Source organism: Wyeomyia smithii, chromosome 1, assembly GCF_029784165.1.
Source record: "Wyeomyia smithii strain HCP4-BCI-WySm-NY-G18 chromosome 1, ASM2978416v1, whole genome shotgun sequence".
In the NCBI taxonomy this organism is placed as follows: Eukaryota; Metazoa; Arthropoda; class Insecta; order Diptera; family Culicidae; genus Wyeomyia; species Wyeomyia smithii.
The window spans coordinates 82,960,045-82,976,990 of NC_073694.1; positions in this window are offsets into that span (position 1 = coordinate 82,960,045).

The following is a 16,946-nucleotide window of genomic DNA, read 5'->3' on the forward strand; positions in this document are numbered from 1 at the left end:
GCAAACAAATCCTAACAATTAAAATTACAAATTTCTAACAGTGTTGAGAAGTCACCATTTGTGATTGGACACACATACTCATTATTTACTTATATTTATCATAAATACTTAAGCTACTAACAAATCCCCCCCTTAAAAAAAAAAACAGCTGGCATTCTTCTCACTAAGATAACACCCTGTTCGTATTGCATGTGTTCCATTTTATTTGTAGTTTTTCTCTCCTTTATTAGGAGTGCACTTTACACTTTTCACACTTCTAATTAACTGTTTATTATATTTTATCGCTGAAATATCCTAGAATTATTGGGAATCGACTAATACTGTAAACTCTACCGATTTTTGGTATTCCATATTGATCATCTCTGACACTACGTCAGGGGTGTTCAATCCTCGAGTCAATTCACCTCACATTCTACGTATGAAACTTCATTTTTATATATTATTTTGTATCTATTACTAGTATGTTCCCAACATCAATACAACCGGTGAATAAGTGATTCGTAAAACCACCTCTCCTCGAAATGGGATTCATTAGATCATTTACTCATAAAGATAAGTAGATAAATAAACAAAAAGTGATAAAAATAAATAAGTAAATAGATAAATTAATAAGTAAAGAAATAAATAAATAAATAAATTTAAAAAACAATCAATAAATAAATAACTAGATAAATAAATGGATAGATAGATAATGGTGGTTTGGTCCACGTATGGGGTACATTCTTCAAAACTAGTATTTTTTTAAAACATTCGTTACTACTAGAAAGAATCCTCCCACATAAGAGATAGCCAAGAGCCGTTATAATAGGAAAGTGGAAATTTGAAGATGGCCGACTCTCTTTATCTTTCACTCCCATCCGCCACCCGGGAGTACGCGCCCTATAGGCTAGCCACCAAGCCCAGGGAGTAAATTTAGTTAAAACAGCTGGATTTTATAAGAAAATAAAAGATGAAACAAGCTTTCAAGGATACATGTTCATTGTAAGTTGACAAGAATAGTTCACTTCGATTGGTTTTTAATAAATAGTAGAACAAAAAACTTACTATAATTTTCAACTTTGCATTTTTATTTCCGAGTCTAATTTTGTGACATTGGACCAGCAAGGCAACTAGTGAACCTATATATTAGAGAAATGACAAGACACTCACCGTTAAGGCAACTGTCAACATCAAAACGGATAACGGCAATGTTAAATTATACCGCTCGCCCGTTTTGATGTTGACAGTTGCCTTAACGGCGAGTGTCTCGGCGTCTCTCTGGTGTATAGGCTGACTAAAGGCAACAGACGACCGACAAACGCAAACATGAATACAAAATTCTCTTTTCACTTAATATCAAGTACTTACCCAAAACCTCGTTTAAACTTTGTAAATCCTCTGAATCTTTTAAATAACTGCACTTGAACACTTCTCTTGCTTGAGCTTGAGCTTGATTGATCACCACCGGTTGACACTTCGTTACTGATCAGGATCGATTGGAGTTGTAAATCGAATTTAGTGATTCCTGCTTGGGATTTAGCTTTTCGATGTGCATCTCCAATAACCCCTGCATGCTGATCAGTACCGACGCCTGCCGGTCCAGAACGTAGATCAAAGGAAGGAAGGAAAGGGGTGTTAGTTCGATACTTGTTGTTACTAGAGGCCGGATATACTCCTGCACACTCCACAAGCACCACGGGTATAGGAATTTTGTGTTAGTTGTTTGTCGCGTTTCTTCTCTACATACGATAAAACTCTTGGCGGTATTTATGGGCCCTCGTCCACTAAGATATTTTTCGCGAACCTATCTTCTATGTATCTAAGACGTTTTGTTTCATTGATTTTAGGAGTACGACGGGAATAACGAGCTTTGTACTAATAGAGGAACTGACCGACCCTTCCAATTTTGAACCCGACGTGCACGCACTTTCCCGAGGTTAGTGGTGCGATCTTCGATATATGAACTCACGAAAACGCGCCAGGTGCCAACATGTTTGAAACCTCATCATATTTGCAGTGACGGGATACAAGCGAATCGTGGAGGTTAAGTTAAGTTGATGCAACGTAAAAAAAATCATGAACACATGAACGCGCTACCCAACACACACAGCAAGTGATCGAGAGAGAAAGAATCGGAAAATCGGCATCTTCGAAGGTGCCTCTGCGGTCGTAAGCAGCACAAAAGGCAGAAAAAAAACAAATTCTCTCTCGCTCACATGCCGTTCAAATCGAATGGAAGAAAAGCTGTGTGCGTTAACATAGGTAGTCACAATTTCACTCTGATCCCGTTTCAAACACGACGTGAAATATCACCAAAACCAATACTTAGCTTCTGTTTCCTGTCTCTCCAGTTGCATTTTGCGAGCCAGCAGCAGGAACCACAAATGCAAGAAAGCTTTGCACTTCGCTGCGCGCAAAGCTCAGAGGAAGATAAAAAAAAACACACAAACCCAATCGATGTCAGTGGAGAGGACGTGTTGAACCTCATTCCTTCTTTTCGGTTTCCACTCTCTTTTCACTAACACTACCGTTCACTTGGTAAAAATCAAAACGTGCACGAATGGCGAACTATATCTTCTGTGCCAATTTACACTGCATAATCACTTCCATTTTTGATCTTCTAATTTTCACTCCACTCTAACTAATTTGTATCTTACACACGCGACACCCGATATACTTGAAAATTTACAACCTTGCATGACCTCTAGTGCGAAAATACACGTGAATTTTATTAGAAATTTACGGACCGATTCAATGTACGTTTGTTCATTCTGTGCCGAACACGCATCAGTACTGGACGTGTTTGGTGATCGGTCCGATAGAGTATAAAACAAAAGACGTGTGAACTAGTGTTGGCATTGTTTGCCTGGTCAAGTGAAATAAATCCGGGTTCAAGGTCGTGCCTTTGTGCAACTGTTTCGCATCGTGACTGCCAGCTGGTGCGTAAGCCGATTTGGCTGCTGGCTGGATTGTGCTACAGCAGTGGACGAGACACAAACGAGGAAAAAGAAGAAGCCATCAGTGTCAGCGAGTTGTATCGCTGTGTGGAGTGATCTCACACCTGGCTCGCTGCTGGTGGCTGTTTGGTGCTGCTGTATTGGTGCTGCTGGCTGTAACGGCTGCTACTTCGAACGATCGGACTACCAACCTTACTGGAAGGGAGAAATAAAAAGGTACGTGTTCTTGTCAGCGCTAGTGCGCTAGACTTAGCACGATGGATGTAGATCCCTCGCCTCCCGCGCCACCATCCCCGAACCCCTCTGACCCTGACCCTTCTGTTACCCCCTCCCCTGTTCATTCTTCAGTCCCCCCTCGCCCCAGGCTTTACCCAGACGGAGCCCAGGGCAGCTATACTGTTTATTTTCGGCCAAAGGCAGGACCGAAATCGAAAAAGTTGAACCTCTTGCAGATTTCTAAAGACCTGACGAAGGAGTACAAGGGCGTGACCGAAATTTCCAAGGTCCGGCCTAACAAGCTCCGTGTCGTGGTCGGTAACCTGAAAGAGGCCAACGATATAGCTTGCTCTGAGCTCTTCACACGCGAGTATCGCGTTTACATACCCGCACGAGACGTGGAGATCGACGGTGTCATAACCGATTCGAGTCTGTCCGTCGAGTGTATACTGCAAAGTGCCAAAGGGTGCTTTAAGAACAAAACGTGTCCCGAAGTAAAGGTGCTCGACTGCAAGCAATTGCGGTCAGCATCGATCATCGGTGGCAAACAGTATACACTCCGTCAGACTCGTTTCGAGTTACGTTCGCCGGGTCTGCACTACCAAGCCACGTCTCGATCCACCGGGTTCGTCTCCCTGTGAGGCTCTACGTGCCCCGCGTCATGAACTGCCTGAATTGCAAGCAGTTAGGCCATACAGCCGCCTACTGCTGCAATAAGGCACGTTGTGGCAAGTGTGGGGAGTCTCATGCGGAAGATTCTTGCAGTGTTAACGCTGAAAAGTGTATTCACTGCGGAGAAAATCTGCATGAGCTCTCGACATGTGCGGTGTACATGCAGCGCAGGGATAAAATAAAACGGTCTCTCAAAGAGCGTTCAAAGCGTTCCTACGCTGACATGCTGAAGAAGACCGTTACCACTTCTCCCGTTACTTCGAACCCCTTCGATCTGTTGTCCTCTGATGAAACCGATTCTGACGATTCACCAGCGGGAGCATCTTTCGCCAATCCTGGGGAGTCTAGAAAGAGGAAAAATATTTCCTCTCCTAAACTTCCCAGAAAAGGTCCTAAGATTTCTCAAAGTGAAATGAAAGTTACAAACAAACCAAACAGTGCTGCGGAAAAACCGAAGCAAACTCCTCCTGGGCTGGCAAATTTAAAGTCCCAGAAGGAGTTCCCAGCACTGCCAGGAACATCTAAAACCCCAGTTGCTCCTTTTACACTCCCAGTTGATGAAACAAACTCTGGATTAGTGAAATTTTCTGACATTGTGGACTGGATTTTTGAAACTTTCAATGTACCCGATCCAATTAAAATTTTTCTTACAGCATTCCTCCCAACAGTTAGATCATTTTTGAAGCAGTTGACTGCCCAATGGCCTCTCCTTGCAGCGATTGTATCCTTCGATGCCTAATTCAACTGCGTATATGAAGGATTCTATCTCTGTCTTACAGTGGAATTGTAGAAGTATTTTACCAAAAATTGATTCGTTTAAAGTTTTGATAAATAAAAACAAATGCGATGCATTTTCCCTTTGTGAAACTTGGCTTACTTCAAATATTGATCTCAACTTCCATGATTTTAATATTATTCGCCTTGATCGAGACACCCCATATGGAGGAGTACTTTTAGGGATTAAAAAGTGCTATTCTTTCTATCGCATTAACCTCCCCTCGATTCCAGGCATCGAAGTTGTCGCATGTCAAATGACAATACAAGGTAAAGAGCTTTGTATTGCCTCAATATATATTCCCCCCAGAGCACGGGTTGGGCAACGGCTGCTCTTTGATTTAATAGAACTTCTTCCCTCGCCACGTTTGATTTTGGGAGACTTCAACTCTCATGGCGTGGCTTGGGGTTCCCCATACAATGATAACCGCTCCTCTTTAATCTATAACCTTTGCGATGACTTCGACATGACTATTTTAAACAACGGTGAAATGACACGTATCCCGAAACCTCCAGCGCGCCCAAGCGCTTTGGATCTATCCTTATGTTCGACGTCGCTACGGTTGGATTGCACATGGAAGGTAATCCTCGATCCTCACGGTAGCGACCATCTGCCTATTCTTATTTCAATTACTAACGGGTCAACTCGCATGCGACCAATTGACATTCCGTATGACCTCACACGAAATGTCGATTGGAAGTTATACGAGGAAATGATTTCAAAAGCGGTCGAGTCGATTCAACATCATTCACCACTTGAAGAATACAACCTCCTCGCGGGCTCGATTCTCGACGCCGCGTTGCAAGCCCAAACGAAGAAATATCCCGGCGTAACGATTAAAGAACGGCCTCCCACTCCGTGGTGGGACCAAGAGTGCTCCGATGTCTACACGCAAAGATCCGACGCGTTTAAGGCCTACCAGACGGGAGGTATACCTGGCGACTATTTACGGTATTCGGAGCTTGATACCAAGCTTAAAAGCTTGGCTAAAGCAAAGAAACGTGGACATTGGCGTCGGTTCGTGAACGAGACGTCGAGGGAGACATCGATGAGCACTCTTTGGAACACAGCCCGAAGAATGCGGAATCGCGTAACGGTCAACGAAAGCGAGGAGTCTTCAAGTAGGTGGATATTTGATTTTGCCAGGAAAGTATGTCCGGACTCTGTTCCTGAGCAAAATATTGTTCGCGATGCGTCTCCGGGCCACGACGCGATAGAATCACCTTTTACGATGGCAGAATTTTCAGTTGCCCTCCTGTCCTGTAACAATAACGCGCCTGGATTAGATAGAATCAAATTCAACTTGTTGAAGAATCTACCCGGCAATGCCAAGAGGCGCTTGTTGAACTTGTTCAATAAGTTCCTGGAGCACAACATTGTACCGCAGGATTGGAGGCAAGTGAAGGTGATCGCCATCCAAAAACCAGGGAAACCAGCTTCTAATCACAACTCTTATAGGCCGATTGCAATGCTATCCTGTATCCGGAAATTGATGGAAAAAATGATACTCCGTCGTTTAGACCATTGGGTCGAATCAAATGGTCTACTATCAGAAACTCAATTTGGCTTCCGCCGTGCCAAAGGGACGAATGATTGTCTTGCGTTGCTTTCAACAGATATTCAGCTGGCGTATGCTCGTAAAGAACAAATGGCGTCTGCGTTCTTGGACATTAAGGGGGCTTTTGATTCCGTTTCTATTGACATTCTTTCGGGTAAACTTCACCGACAAGGATTTTCTCCAATTTTGAACAATTTTTTGCACAATTTGTTGTCCGAAAAGCACATGCATTTTACGCATGGCGATTTGGCAACTTTTCGCATTAGCTACATGGGTCTTCCCCAGGGCTCATGTTTAAGCCCCCTTCTTTACAACTTTTATGTAAATGACATCGACGAATGTCTGGCAAATTCATGCACGATAAGACAACTTGCAGACGACAGTGTAATCTCTGTTACAGGAGCCAAAGCTGCCGATTTGCAAGGACCATTGCAAGATACCTTGGACAATTTGTCTGCTTGGGCTTTACAGCTAGGTATCGAATTCTCTCCGGAGAAGACTGAGATAGTAGTTTTTTCTAGGAAGCATGAACCTGCTCAGCTTCAAACACAATTAATGGGTAAAACGATTTCTCAGGTTTTGGTACACAAATATCTTGGTGTCTGGTTCGACTCTAAAGGCACCTGGGGTTGTCACGTGAGGTATCTGATGAAAAAATGTCAACAAAGAGTGAATTTTCTTCGTACAATAACCGGACAATGGTGGGGAGCCCATCCAGGAGACCTTATAAGGCTTTACCAAACAACGATATTGTCTGTTATTGAATACGGGTGTTTCTGCTTCCGCTCCGCAGCAAACACACATTTGATCAAACTGGAGCGAATACAATATCGTTGTTTGCGTATCGCCTTAGGTTGCATGCAGTCGACCCATACGATGAGTTTGGAGGTTTTAGCTGGAGTACTACCATTGAAAAACCGCTTCTGGAGCCTGTCTTCTCGTATTCTAATCAAATGTGAGGTCTTGAACCGTCCCGTGATTGAAAATTTTGAAAGGTTAATCGAACTTCATTCTCAAACCCGTTTTATGACATTATATTTCAATCACATGTCCCAAAATATTAACCCTTCTTCGAATATTCCAAATCGTGTCGACTTATCAAATACTTCTGATTCTACTGTGTTTTTCGATACATCCATGATAGAAGAAACTCGTGGAATCCCGGATCATTTACGCGTGCAGCAGATCCCTAAAATTTTTTCCAATAAATATCGAAACATCAACTGCGACAATATGTACTACACTGACGGATCACTTCTTGATGGGTCCACTGGCTTCGGTATCTTCAATAACAATTTAACCGTCTCCCATAAGCTCGATAATCCTGCTTCTGTTTACGTCGCAGAATTAGCTGCAATTCAGTACACCCTAGGGATTATCGAAAAAATGCCCACGGACCATTATTTCATCTTTACGGACAGTCTCAGTTCCATTGAGGCTCTCCGATCGATGAAAGATGTTAAGCACTCTCCGTATTTCCTGGGGAAAATACGGGAACATCTGAGTGCTTTATCCGAAAAATCTACTCAGATTACCTTAGCGTGGGTCCCTTCTCACTGCTCGATACCGGGTAATGAGAAAGCGGACTCTTTGGCTAAGGTGGGCGCAACAAACGGTGATATTTATGAAAGACCAATTGCCTTTAATGAATTTTTCGCACTTGTACGTCAGAATACGATCATCAGTTGGCAAAATGCTTGGACCAGAGGGGAATTGGGAAGGTGGTTACATTCCATAATCCCCAAAGTATCGACGAACCCGTGGTTCAAGGGGTTGGATGTAGGTCGGGATTTCATTTGCGTGATGTCCCGGCTTATGTCCAATCACTATAGATTTGACGCGCTCCTCCGTCGTGTTGGGCTCGGGGAAAGTGGTATCTGTGCCTGTGGTGAAGGTTATCACGACATAGAGCATGTGGTTTGGTCATGCCCTGTACACCGTGACGCCAGGTCTAAATTAATAGCTTCCCTGCAGGCCGAGGGTAGACAGCCGGCTGTTCCTGTTCGTGATGTCTTGGCGAGCCGTGACCTATCCTACATGTCCCTTATATACGTTTTCCTGAAATCCATCCACGCCCCAGTCTAGTCCCGTTCCCCTCCGTCTACACCCAACAAAACGACAAGAACACGTTTGAACCTTAAGCACAAAACCAGCAACCAGACCCCGCACAATAGAACCAGGACCCAAGGACTACGAGCCTCTGTCCCAACTCACGACATCGTGGCTTAGCAGAACGAATCCATACATGCCATTCGACGATTATCAGACGACCATTGAACAACAAAACACTGATTGGAAATCCCATGCTAGTTTTAAGTTAGACTTAATTTCAGCTCGTAGTCGGCAGCGAGGATAAAAAATTTGCTTTAGTTTTTAAGTCATCAGATATAATTGGCGCCGTTAAACATTAAATTGTATTTGTGCCGTGTCAAATAAATGTTATGTGAAGAAAAAAAAAAAATGTACGTTTGTTTTATTGGCCATGTTGCCAGTCCTCCTCTGCACTTGAACACTTCTCTTTATATAAAAAACTCTGCACTAAATGGCACAAAATGGAAAATTAACGATTCAAACAATCAGCCAGTTGCCTTTTTGTTTTGTGTTAGGATGAGAAAAAAGAAAAAAAAATGGACTGCTCGAAAAATATTACACGTTTGTTTGTTTGACCATATAAATGGGTGAATTTCACTCGTAAACTAGTTGTAATGAAAATATCGATAGTTCTGATCACCAGTTGAAACATGGTCGCTATGATCGCTACGAGTTAGTAGTTTTGACAAGGCAAATTGTTACTGCTTTGCTCACTTCCATGGTGTTTTTAACTATAAATTATTTCAAGGCGACAATTATCACGGTAATAGCTACAATATTTGGTTATTGTTAAATTGACCATGGAGAAATGGTTAATAATAACATTTTTTTTCTCTGTGTAGGTTCAATAAGAACAATTTTCTGCAGCTTGCGGTAGCGTAGATAATTTTACAACTAATTGCTGCAAATAGTTGGACATGAGCGAAAAACTATGTGATTCAGGCACACTAACTCAAAAATAAATGTTAAAATACACTCAGTAAACTTTGAGGCTTAGCTGAAGTCAAAAGAGGTTAATAATGTTTGTCAATGCCATTTATTGACAACTGAATATTGTTTTTTCAACATGGCAAATTTTTGATTTAGTTTTGAATGGTTTACTGTAATATTTAAAATCAACATGAGGTGATTTATTTGCACTTAAATATGATAATTTTCTTCGCCATACTGCTAGCCACACACGCTATATAACAAGCTACGCACGCTGTATAGCAAGCCACACACTCTATAGACATGGACACGCAGCCACGCACGCTATATATCAAGCCACGCACACACTTAATTTATCTCGGCAAACTTCCCAACAGCTGATGAAGCTCGGCGAAATTTGTAACAAATGTCAGCAATATATTTCGACGAACATTCAGCAAATATATCGATCTACCGTAAACCAGTAGGTATTAAATTTCGTTTGCCGAAGTTCTTGAAAATTCTGCCGAAAACTTGTAGAACATTTCGCTGAATTTATCAGCTGTTGAGTTCTCGGCAATAAAATCTAAGTGTGCACGCTATACGTTTCGACAAGGTTCAACAATTTTCAATAGTACAATAGTTCGAACAGTCAGATCACGATTTCCTGCATTTGAACGGGTGCTTAGATGTTTTTCTGATCGATTGCTGCAAAAATGACGGAAATCGGTTGGAAAATTACTGAGTTTCAAACGTTTGAAATTGGAATATTTTCGTGACACTCTCGATGTTTTCGGTTTTCGAAATTGGATCCCTGTATTGAAGTTAGACCCCTGTATATGTTGCCGTAAGACGTATTCTACGTCAAAAAATATAATACCATTTCTGTTTAATCGAATTGTTGACCCCTTAGGGTGAAACAGTTTTCAGAAAAGTTGAAATTTTAGCAATTCTTGATGTATTATTTGAGCTGTATCTCTAAAATTCGTTATGTAAAGTACTATAAGTAGCACTTTTTTTGTAAAGAGGAATGATAGGGCTTTCATTTGAATGTATCAAAATTTAGGCCGCCATCTTGGATTATGTCAGAAAAATGCAATTTTGACCGTGTTCGCAACTACCGATTTTTGATCTGAGCATTGGAAAGCTGAGGAAAAATGCTATAAGATGCAAGAAAAAAAATTAGGTGAGCATCAGTTTTAACCCATCAATTGAACCTATTTTCCAAGCTGAGTTTTAAAACATTCAACGTACTCCGCGCGATCAACGTAGTAACCTGTCTACTAAGACCAAGTGGATGCAAATGTTATAACCCTACTAGCACAGACTAACAGACGTAACACTGGAACCTTACTCCATCGCCACAAAAAAACGTTCATTTCAAATTTTCAATCGAATAACAGTCATAGCGCGAAAACGTCGTCTGGGGCGCTGTCATGCAATCTCATACATATTTTGTAGTTCCTCATTTTCAAATAAACAACAAATTGTCCTTTTCAGGATGAAATAAAAACTTGATTCAAGAGTTAATATTTTCTAATGAGTTAATTCACATTTTTAATTTTTACAAGTTATAAATTTTACTTCATCTCCGTGTCTCAAAACGTACTGAATTATATTTTCCTTCAGTCATGAGCACGACATCCGAAAAAATTTCATCTCAAAATTTAAAAATTTTCAAGCTTCAACCATGACAAGCAACTTACTATGTTATTGAAAATGGTCAATCCTTGTTGAAGCGCAAAATTCGATTGATCTAATTAGTCAACGTTTATTTACTAGAAAAAATGACTGACACGCAAGCAGCCGGGTTATCTTTCTTGTAAAAGTATTCTACTTCAATCTTGCGGTCGTGGCTTTGCACACAACCCTCCTGTTATTTTAGTTCAAAAATCTGTATATGTGTCATCCCTGTTAGCGATGCAAAAATCTAAATTAGCTTCGGACAAAGCACACCACCGCCGCGACGCGAGCTACGCAACATAAAGTGCTAGCCGCGTTGGCAGATGTAACTACACTACTCATGTCCAAAAGCGTTGCTTTTGATTTCCATGGATGCTTTGAGAGATGAATGACGAATTAATCAAACAGTTTCAATACCTTACTTTTCCATAATCGCTAAACATTAACAAAAAATTTGACAAGTTAAAAAGCGTAAATTTTCGCTTGCGAAATCTGTCGTGAAAACCCGTTTGTGGAATACGCAGGTATTTCACCAGCCTGCAGTTTACAGTTTAAGTGGAGCGAAATTCACGAGTTTACACTCCGAGCGAAGTGAAAATTGGCTGCAACTGACAGAATATAAACGCACGCAAGTTTTCGCTTGCAGCTGCTTTTTTCACTAGCTTTTGCATGCGTGAAAAAAGTAAACTCAAGTGAAAAAGATGAGATCCACAACCTTCGATTTCGCTGGATCGAATTTGTTTACCAAGCGAAGTGAAATTTTTGCAGGTTGCATTTTGCACGAGCTTAAAAAAATGAACATTTTGTATGAGATTTTCACTTCGCTTGGAACTCTAAATAGGGCTTTAGTAGATACTTTAAAAATTCAACACACGTAAACTGTTTCAACTTAAGCCCTGTTTAGAGTTCCAAGCGAAGTGAAAATCTCATACAAAATGTTAATTTTTTCACGCTCGATAACAGTCAGAGAACTGGAATTTCCCTTGGTAATTATTTAATTCATTTTAACCGAAATGAGGTTAACAACTTAATATTTTTGAAAAAGCACATGCATTGTATAATGTGCGTGTGAAGTGGGAAATTTATAGGAAGTATGGCGGAGGTGAAAAGCATATCACCCAATGCCGTACTTGCCAACGTTATGGCCATGGTTCCAAATTCTGTAACATGGACCAAAAATGTCTTAATTGTGGAGACTCTTCTCACAAAAAGGACACATGTCCTGTGAAAGAGAGTAAAAATTTTCGCTGTGCGAATTGTAACGGCAACCATATGTCAAATTTTTATCAATGCCCAGTCCGTTTAGCAATTGTTAAGGCAAGGCAAGGTAAACAAAATTCAATTTCTCAATTAAAACCAACTTCAAAACAAAATTCTCCAAGCGTACCAGTGACGCATAGTTTACCTACTCCTTTGCATACCCGTTTAACTTATGCACAGGTTACAGCCAGCGTTGCTAAACGAGCGAGAAGCAAAACATATCCACTCCTTTCTGCTCGAGACTGAGATGTGTGCTACGCTTCTCCAGTCGTTCGCACACACACTTTCGAGAAACTCTTTATTATCCATGCATTTGCCAGAGCAGCCAGCATACAGCCGCTCGCAAATTCTCTTTTGCTTTTTTACTCACGCCAAATACGCGAGTACTCGAATAAGAGTACTTGACTAGGAGTGCTTGAAAAAATGTGCCCGAAAACGAAAATGCTTCGTTCACCGACTCACGCATGCGGCTTGTCCATCGCTAAACTGATGCCAAGCAGTTTTGCATCGTGCACCGACGAGCGAAAGTGGGGTGATAAATCTATATAGAATCGCATGCTTGAACGTGTATGATATTCGACCACCTACTCGCAGTGATGCCACAATTTCAACTGTATTTCGAATCTCAGAAAATCACCTTGGTGGTATTTCAATCTGTATAAATATCTGCATATGTACTGGACATATCCCTTAAAATAAAAAACACAATTATGCACACGTTTATGCGTAACATATAAATATAATGAAACCTCCAATACGCTCAATAGCATTTGAGTTCTTTTTCGATTTTCAACTATATCGAAAAGTTTGTTTCGCGATCCACGAAAATCAAAAAAAAAACTGTATAGTTCTGTACTATTTCCAGAAAATCTGTAATCTGTATATACAGATATCTGTATAAAAAATACGCAAAAATCTGTATAAGTACTGAAAAATCTGTATATGTGGCTTCCTGCCTACCCATCGAAATATTTTTTTCGCCACTCCGCTTTGTCGTACCTTGTCACTCCGTATCGTCATAATGCGTCTTGACGGTTGTGCTCGCGAGAAAGGGAGGTACACGCGAGTGGGAAAGTACGCGAGCGAGAGTGCGTGTCGGCCTATGAGAAAACTCGCAAGCATCAACGCTCGGTAGTGTGAAATGAAAAAAGGAAAAGAGAATGAGAAACAGTACGACAGGAGTATCTCTAGTGTGAGATTTCGGTAGCGGCGAGAACGCCACTTGGAGTATCGCATGCTTTTTGCGAGCGAGTTTAACAACGCTGGTTACAGCTAGTTCGAACATTATACCGCCTAGTGTTGGTAGTTCGAAAATGACCGTTAATATGGGTAAGCAAAACACGCTAGAAAATAATTGTACACCTATTACCCCAGTTAATATTGCTACCGAAAATATTTTTTCTAATGTCAACTGCCTGGGGCCTATTACGGCACGTAAATTTTCTTTTTTGCAACAGGCAATGTACGATCATATGAACGACATGTTGCAGGCAAAATCAATGTTTGAAGCCATTCAAATAGGCACAAATTTTACTATTAAAATTGTTTCTAATTTAAAATTTAGCAATGATTTTAAATAAAACAATTAAAATATTGAATTCGAATGCTCGCTCATTGAAGGCCAATGAGAATGAGCTTTTTAATTTTTTAACAGTAAATAATGTGCATATTGCAATTATTACTGAAACATTTTTGAAACCTAACATAAAATTAAAATATGATCCAAATTACGTGGTTCATAGATATGATAGGATTCAGGGTTCCGGCGGTGGAGTTGAAATTGTTATTCATCGCCGAATCAAACATTGTGCTCTTCCCCATCTTGAGACGAAAGTTATTGAAACTTTGGGAATTGAAGTTCAAACTGAACTTGGGATCTCATTTATTGCCGCAGCATATTTACCATTTCAATGCACACGCGAGCACAAAAATTATTTTAAAGGTGATTTACAAAAACTCACCAGAAATCGTTCGAAATTTTTTATAATCGGCGATTTTAACGCTAAACATCGTTCACGGAATAATTCTCAAAGTAATTCCAATGGCAAAATTTTATTCAATGATAGTTCTTTAGGAAACTATTCTATTTTGTCTCCGAATATTCCTACATGCTTTTCTTCTGTAAGAAACCCTTCAACAATTGATTTGGTGCTAACAGATCAAAGTCATGTATGTAGTGATTTGATCACACGTGCTGACTTTGATTCTGACCATCTCCCAATAACTTTTTCTTTATCACATGAATCAGTTTTAAACCCTATGAGCTTTGTTTTTAATTATAACAAGGCTAATTGGGAAAGATACAAAACTCATATTGAGAGAAATTTCAATAATGAGCTTGATTTGCAAAACGAAGTGAATATTGATTCCGTTTTGGAAGCATTAAAATGTGCAATTGTTGATGCCAGGAATTATTCTGTTCCAAAGGCTCAAGTGAAATTTGATTCACCAATAATTGACGAAAATCTTCAACTTCTAATTCGTTTGAAAAATGTCCGCAGACGTCAACATCAACGTTCTCGTGACCCTGTTTTTAAAACTATTTATAAAGATTCACAGAAAGAGATTAAACATAGATTTACTCTTCTGAGAAATCAAAGTTTTGAGACTAAAGTTGAAAAATTGAAACCATATTCAAAACCTTTTTGGAAGCTGTCGAAGATTCTTAAGAAATCTTCAAAGCCTATTCCAGTTTTAAAAGATGGTGAACGTTTTCTTGTATCCAATGAACAAAAGGCTCAAAGACTTGCTCAGCAGTTTGAGAGTGTTCATAACTCAAATTTGAATTTTGTGAGTCCAATTGAAAATGAAGTCACACGTCAATTTGATTTGATTTCTTTCCAGAGTTTTTTACCTGCAGAAATAATTGAAACTAACTTGAATGAGATTAAATCAATTATTAGAAATTTCAAAAATATAAAAGCACCTGGTGACGATGGAATCTTTAATATACTAATCAAACATCTCCCTGAGAGCACAATGGAATTTTTAGTGAAAATTTTCAATTGCTGCTTCAAAATTGCATATTTTCCCAAATTATGGAAAAATGCAAAAATTACTCCAATTTTAAAACCGGATAAGAACCCAGCAGAAGTTTTAAGTTATCGACCAATCAGTTTGCTTTCTTCAATAAGTAAACTGTTTGAGAGAATAGTTCTTAACAGAATGATGTCACACATCAACGAAAATTCAATTTTTGCAAATGAACAGTTTGGATTTCGCCATGGGCATTCCACAACTCATCAATTGCTCAGAGTTACTAATATGATACGAGCTAACAAATCTGAAGGTTATTATACTGGAGCTGCTCTTTTAGACATAGAAAAAGCATCCGACAGTGTTTGGCATAAAGGTTTGATTGCGAAATTGCAAACTTTTAATTTTCCAATTTTCCTAATCAAAATTTTAAAAAATTATCTCACTGATCGAACTCTGCAGGTTGTCTATCAGAATTCAAAATCTGATAGATTTCCTGCCAGAGCAGGTGTACCTCAAGGTTCAGTCTTGGGTCCAGTCCTGTACAACATATTCACTTCAGATCTTCCTGATTTGCCTCCAGGATGCACAAAGTCATTGTTCTGCGATGACACAAGCATTTCCGTAAAAGGAAAAAGCCTTCGTGTCATATGCAGTCGATTGCAGAAAAGTTTAGATATTTTTTGTTCCTACTTGCAAAAGTGGAAAATCCCTCCCAATGCTTCTAAAACTCAAATGATAATTTTTCCGCATAAGCCTAGGGCTTCTTTCCTGAAGCCAAACAATAATCACGTTGTCAAGATGAATGGGGTTATTTTAAGTTGGTCTGACAAGGTTAAGTACTTGGGACTAATTTAAGATAAAAAACTTATTTTCAAAGAGCACATTGAGAGTATACAAGCCAAGTGCATCAAATATACGAGATGTTTATATCCTCTCATTAACAGGAATTCTAAACTTTGTTTAAAGAACAAACTTTTGATTTACAAACAAATTTTTAGACCAGCAATGCTTTATGCTGTACCGATGTGGTCAAGTTGCTGTTCAACAAGGAAGAAAACGCTCCAAAGGATTCAGAATAAAATTCTAAAAAGGATTTTGAAGCGTCCTCCTTGGTTTGGTACACTCGAATTACATAGACTTACTGGTGTTGAACCATTAGAAGCTATGTCAAATAAAATTATTAACAATTTTCGACAAAAATCGTTGCAATCCTCAATTGCTACGATAAGCTCTCTTTATAGCCAATAAGTTAGCAATTAAGTTAGTTGTAAGTTTACTTCCCCTTTTCTGACAAGTAGGTTTAAATCCCTACGAATGATAAGTCCTAATTGCGAAAGCAAACAAATCCTAACAATTAAAATTACAAATTTCTAACAGTGTTGAGAAGTCACCATTTGTGATTGGACACACATACTCATTATTTACTAATATTTATCATAAATACTTAAGCTACTAACAAATCCCCCCCTTAAAAAAAAAACAGCTGGCATTCTTCTCACTAAGATAACACCCTGTTCGTATTGCATGTGTTCCATTTTATTTGTAGTTTTTCTCTCCTTTATTAGGAGTGCACTTTACACTTTTCACACTTCTAATTAACTGTTTATTATATTTTATCGCTGAAATATCCTAGAATTATTGGGAATCGACTAATACTGTAAACTCTACCGATTTTTGGTATTCCATATTGATCATCTCTGACACTACGTCAGGGGTGTTCAATCCTCGAGTCAATTCACCTCACATTCTACGTATGAAACTTCATTTTTATATATTATTTTGTATCTATTACTAGTATGTTCCCAACATCAATACAACCGGTGAATAAGTGATTCGTAAAACCACCTCTCCTCGAAATGGGATTCAT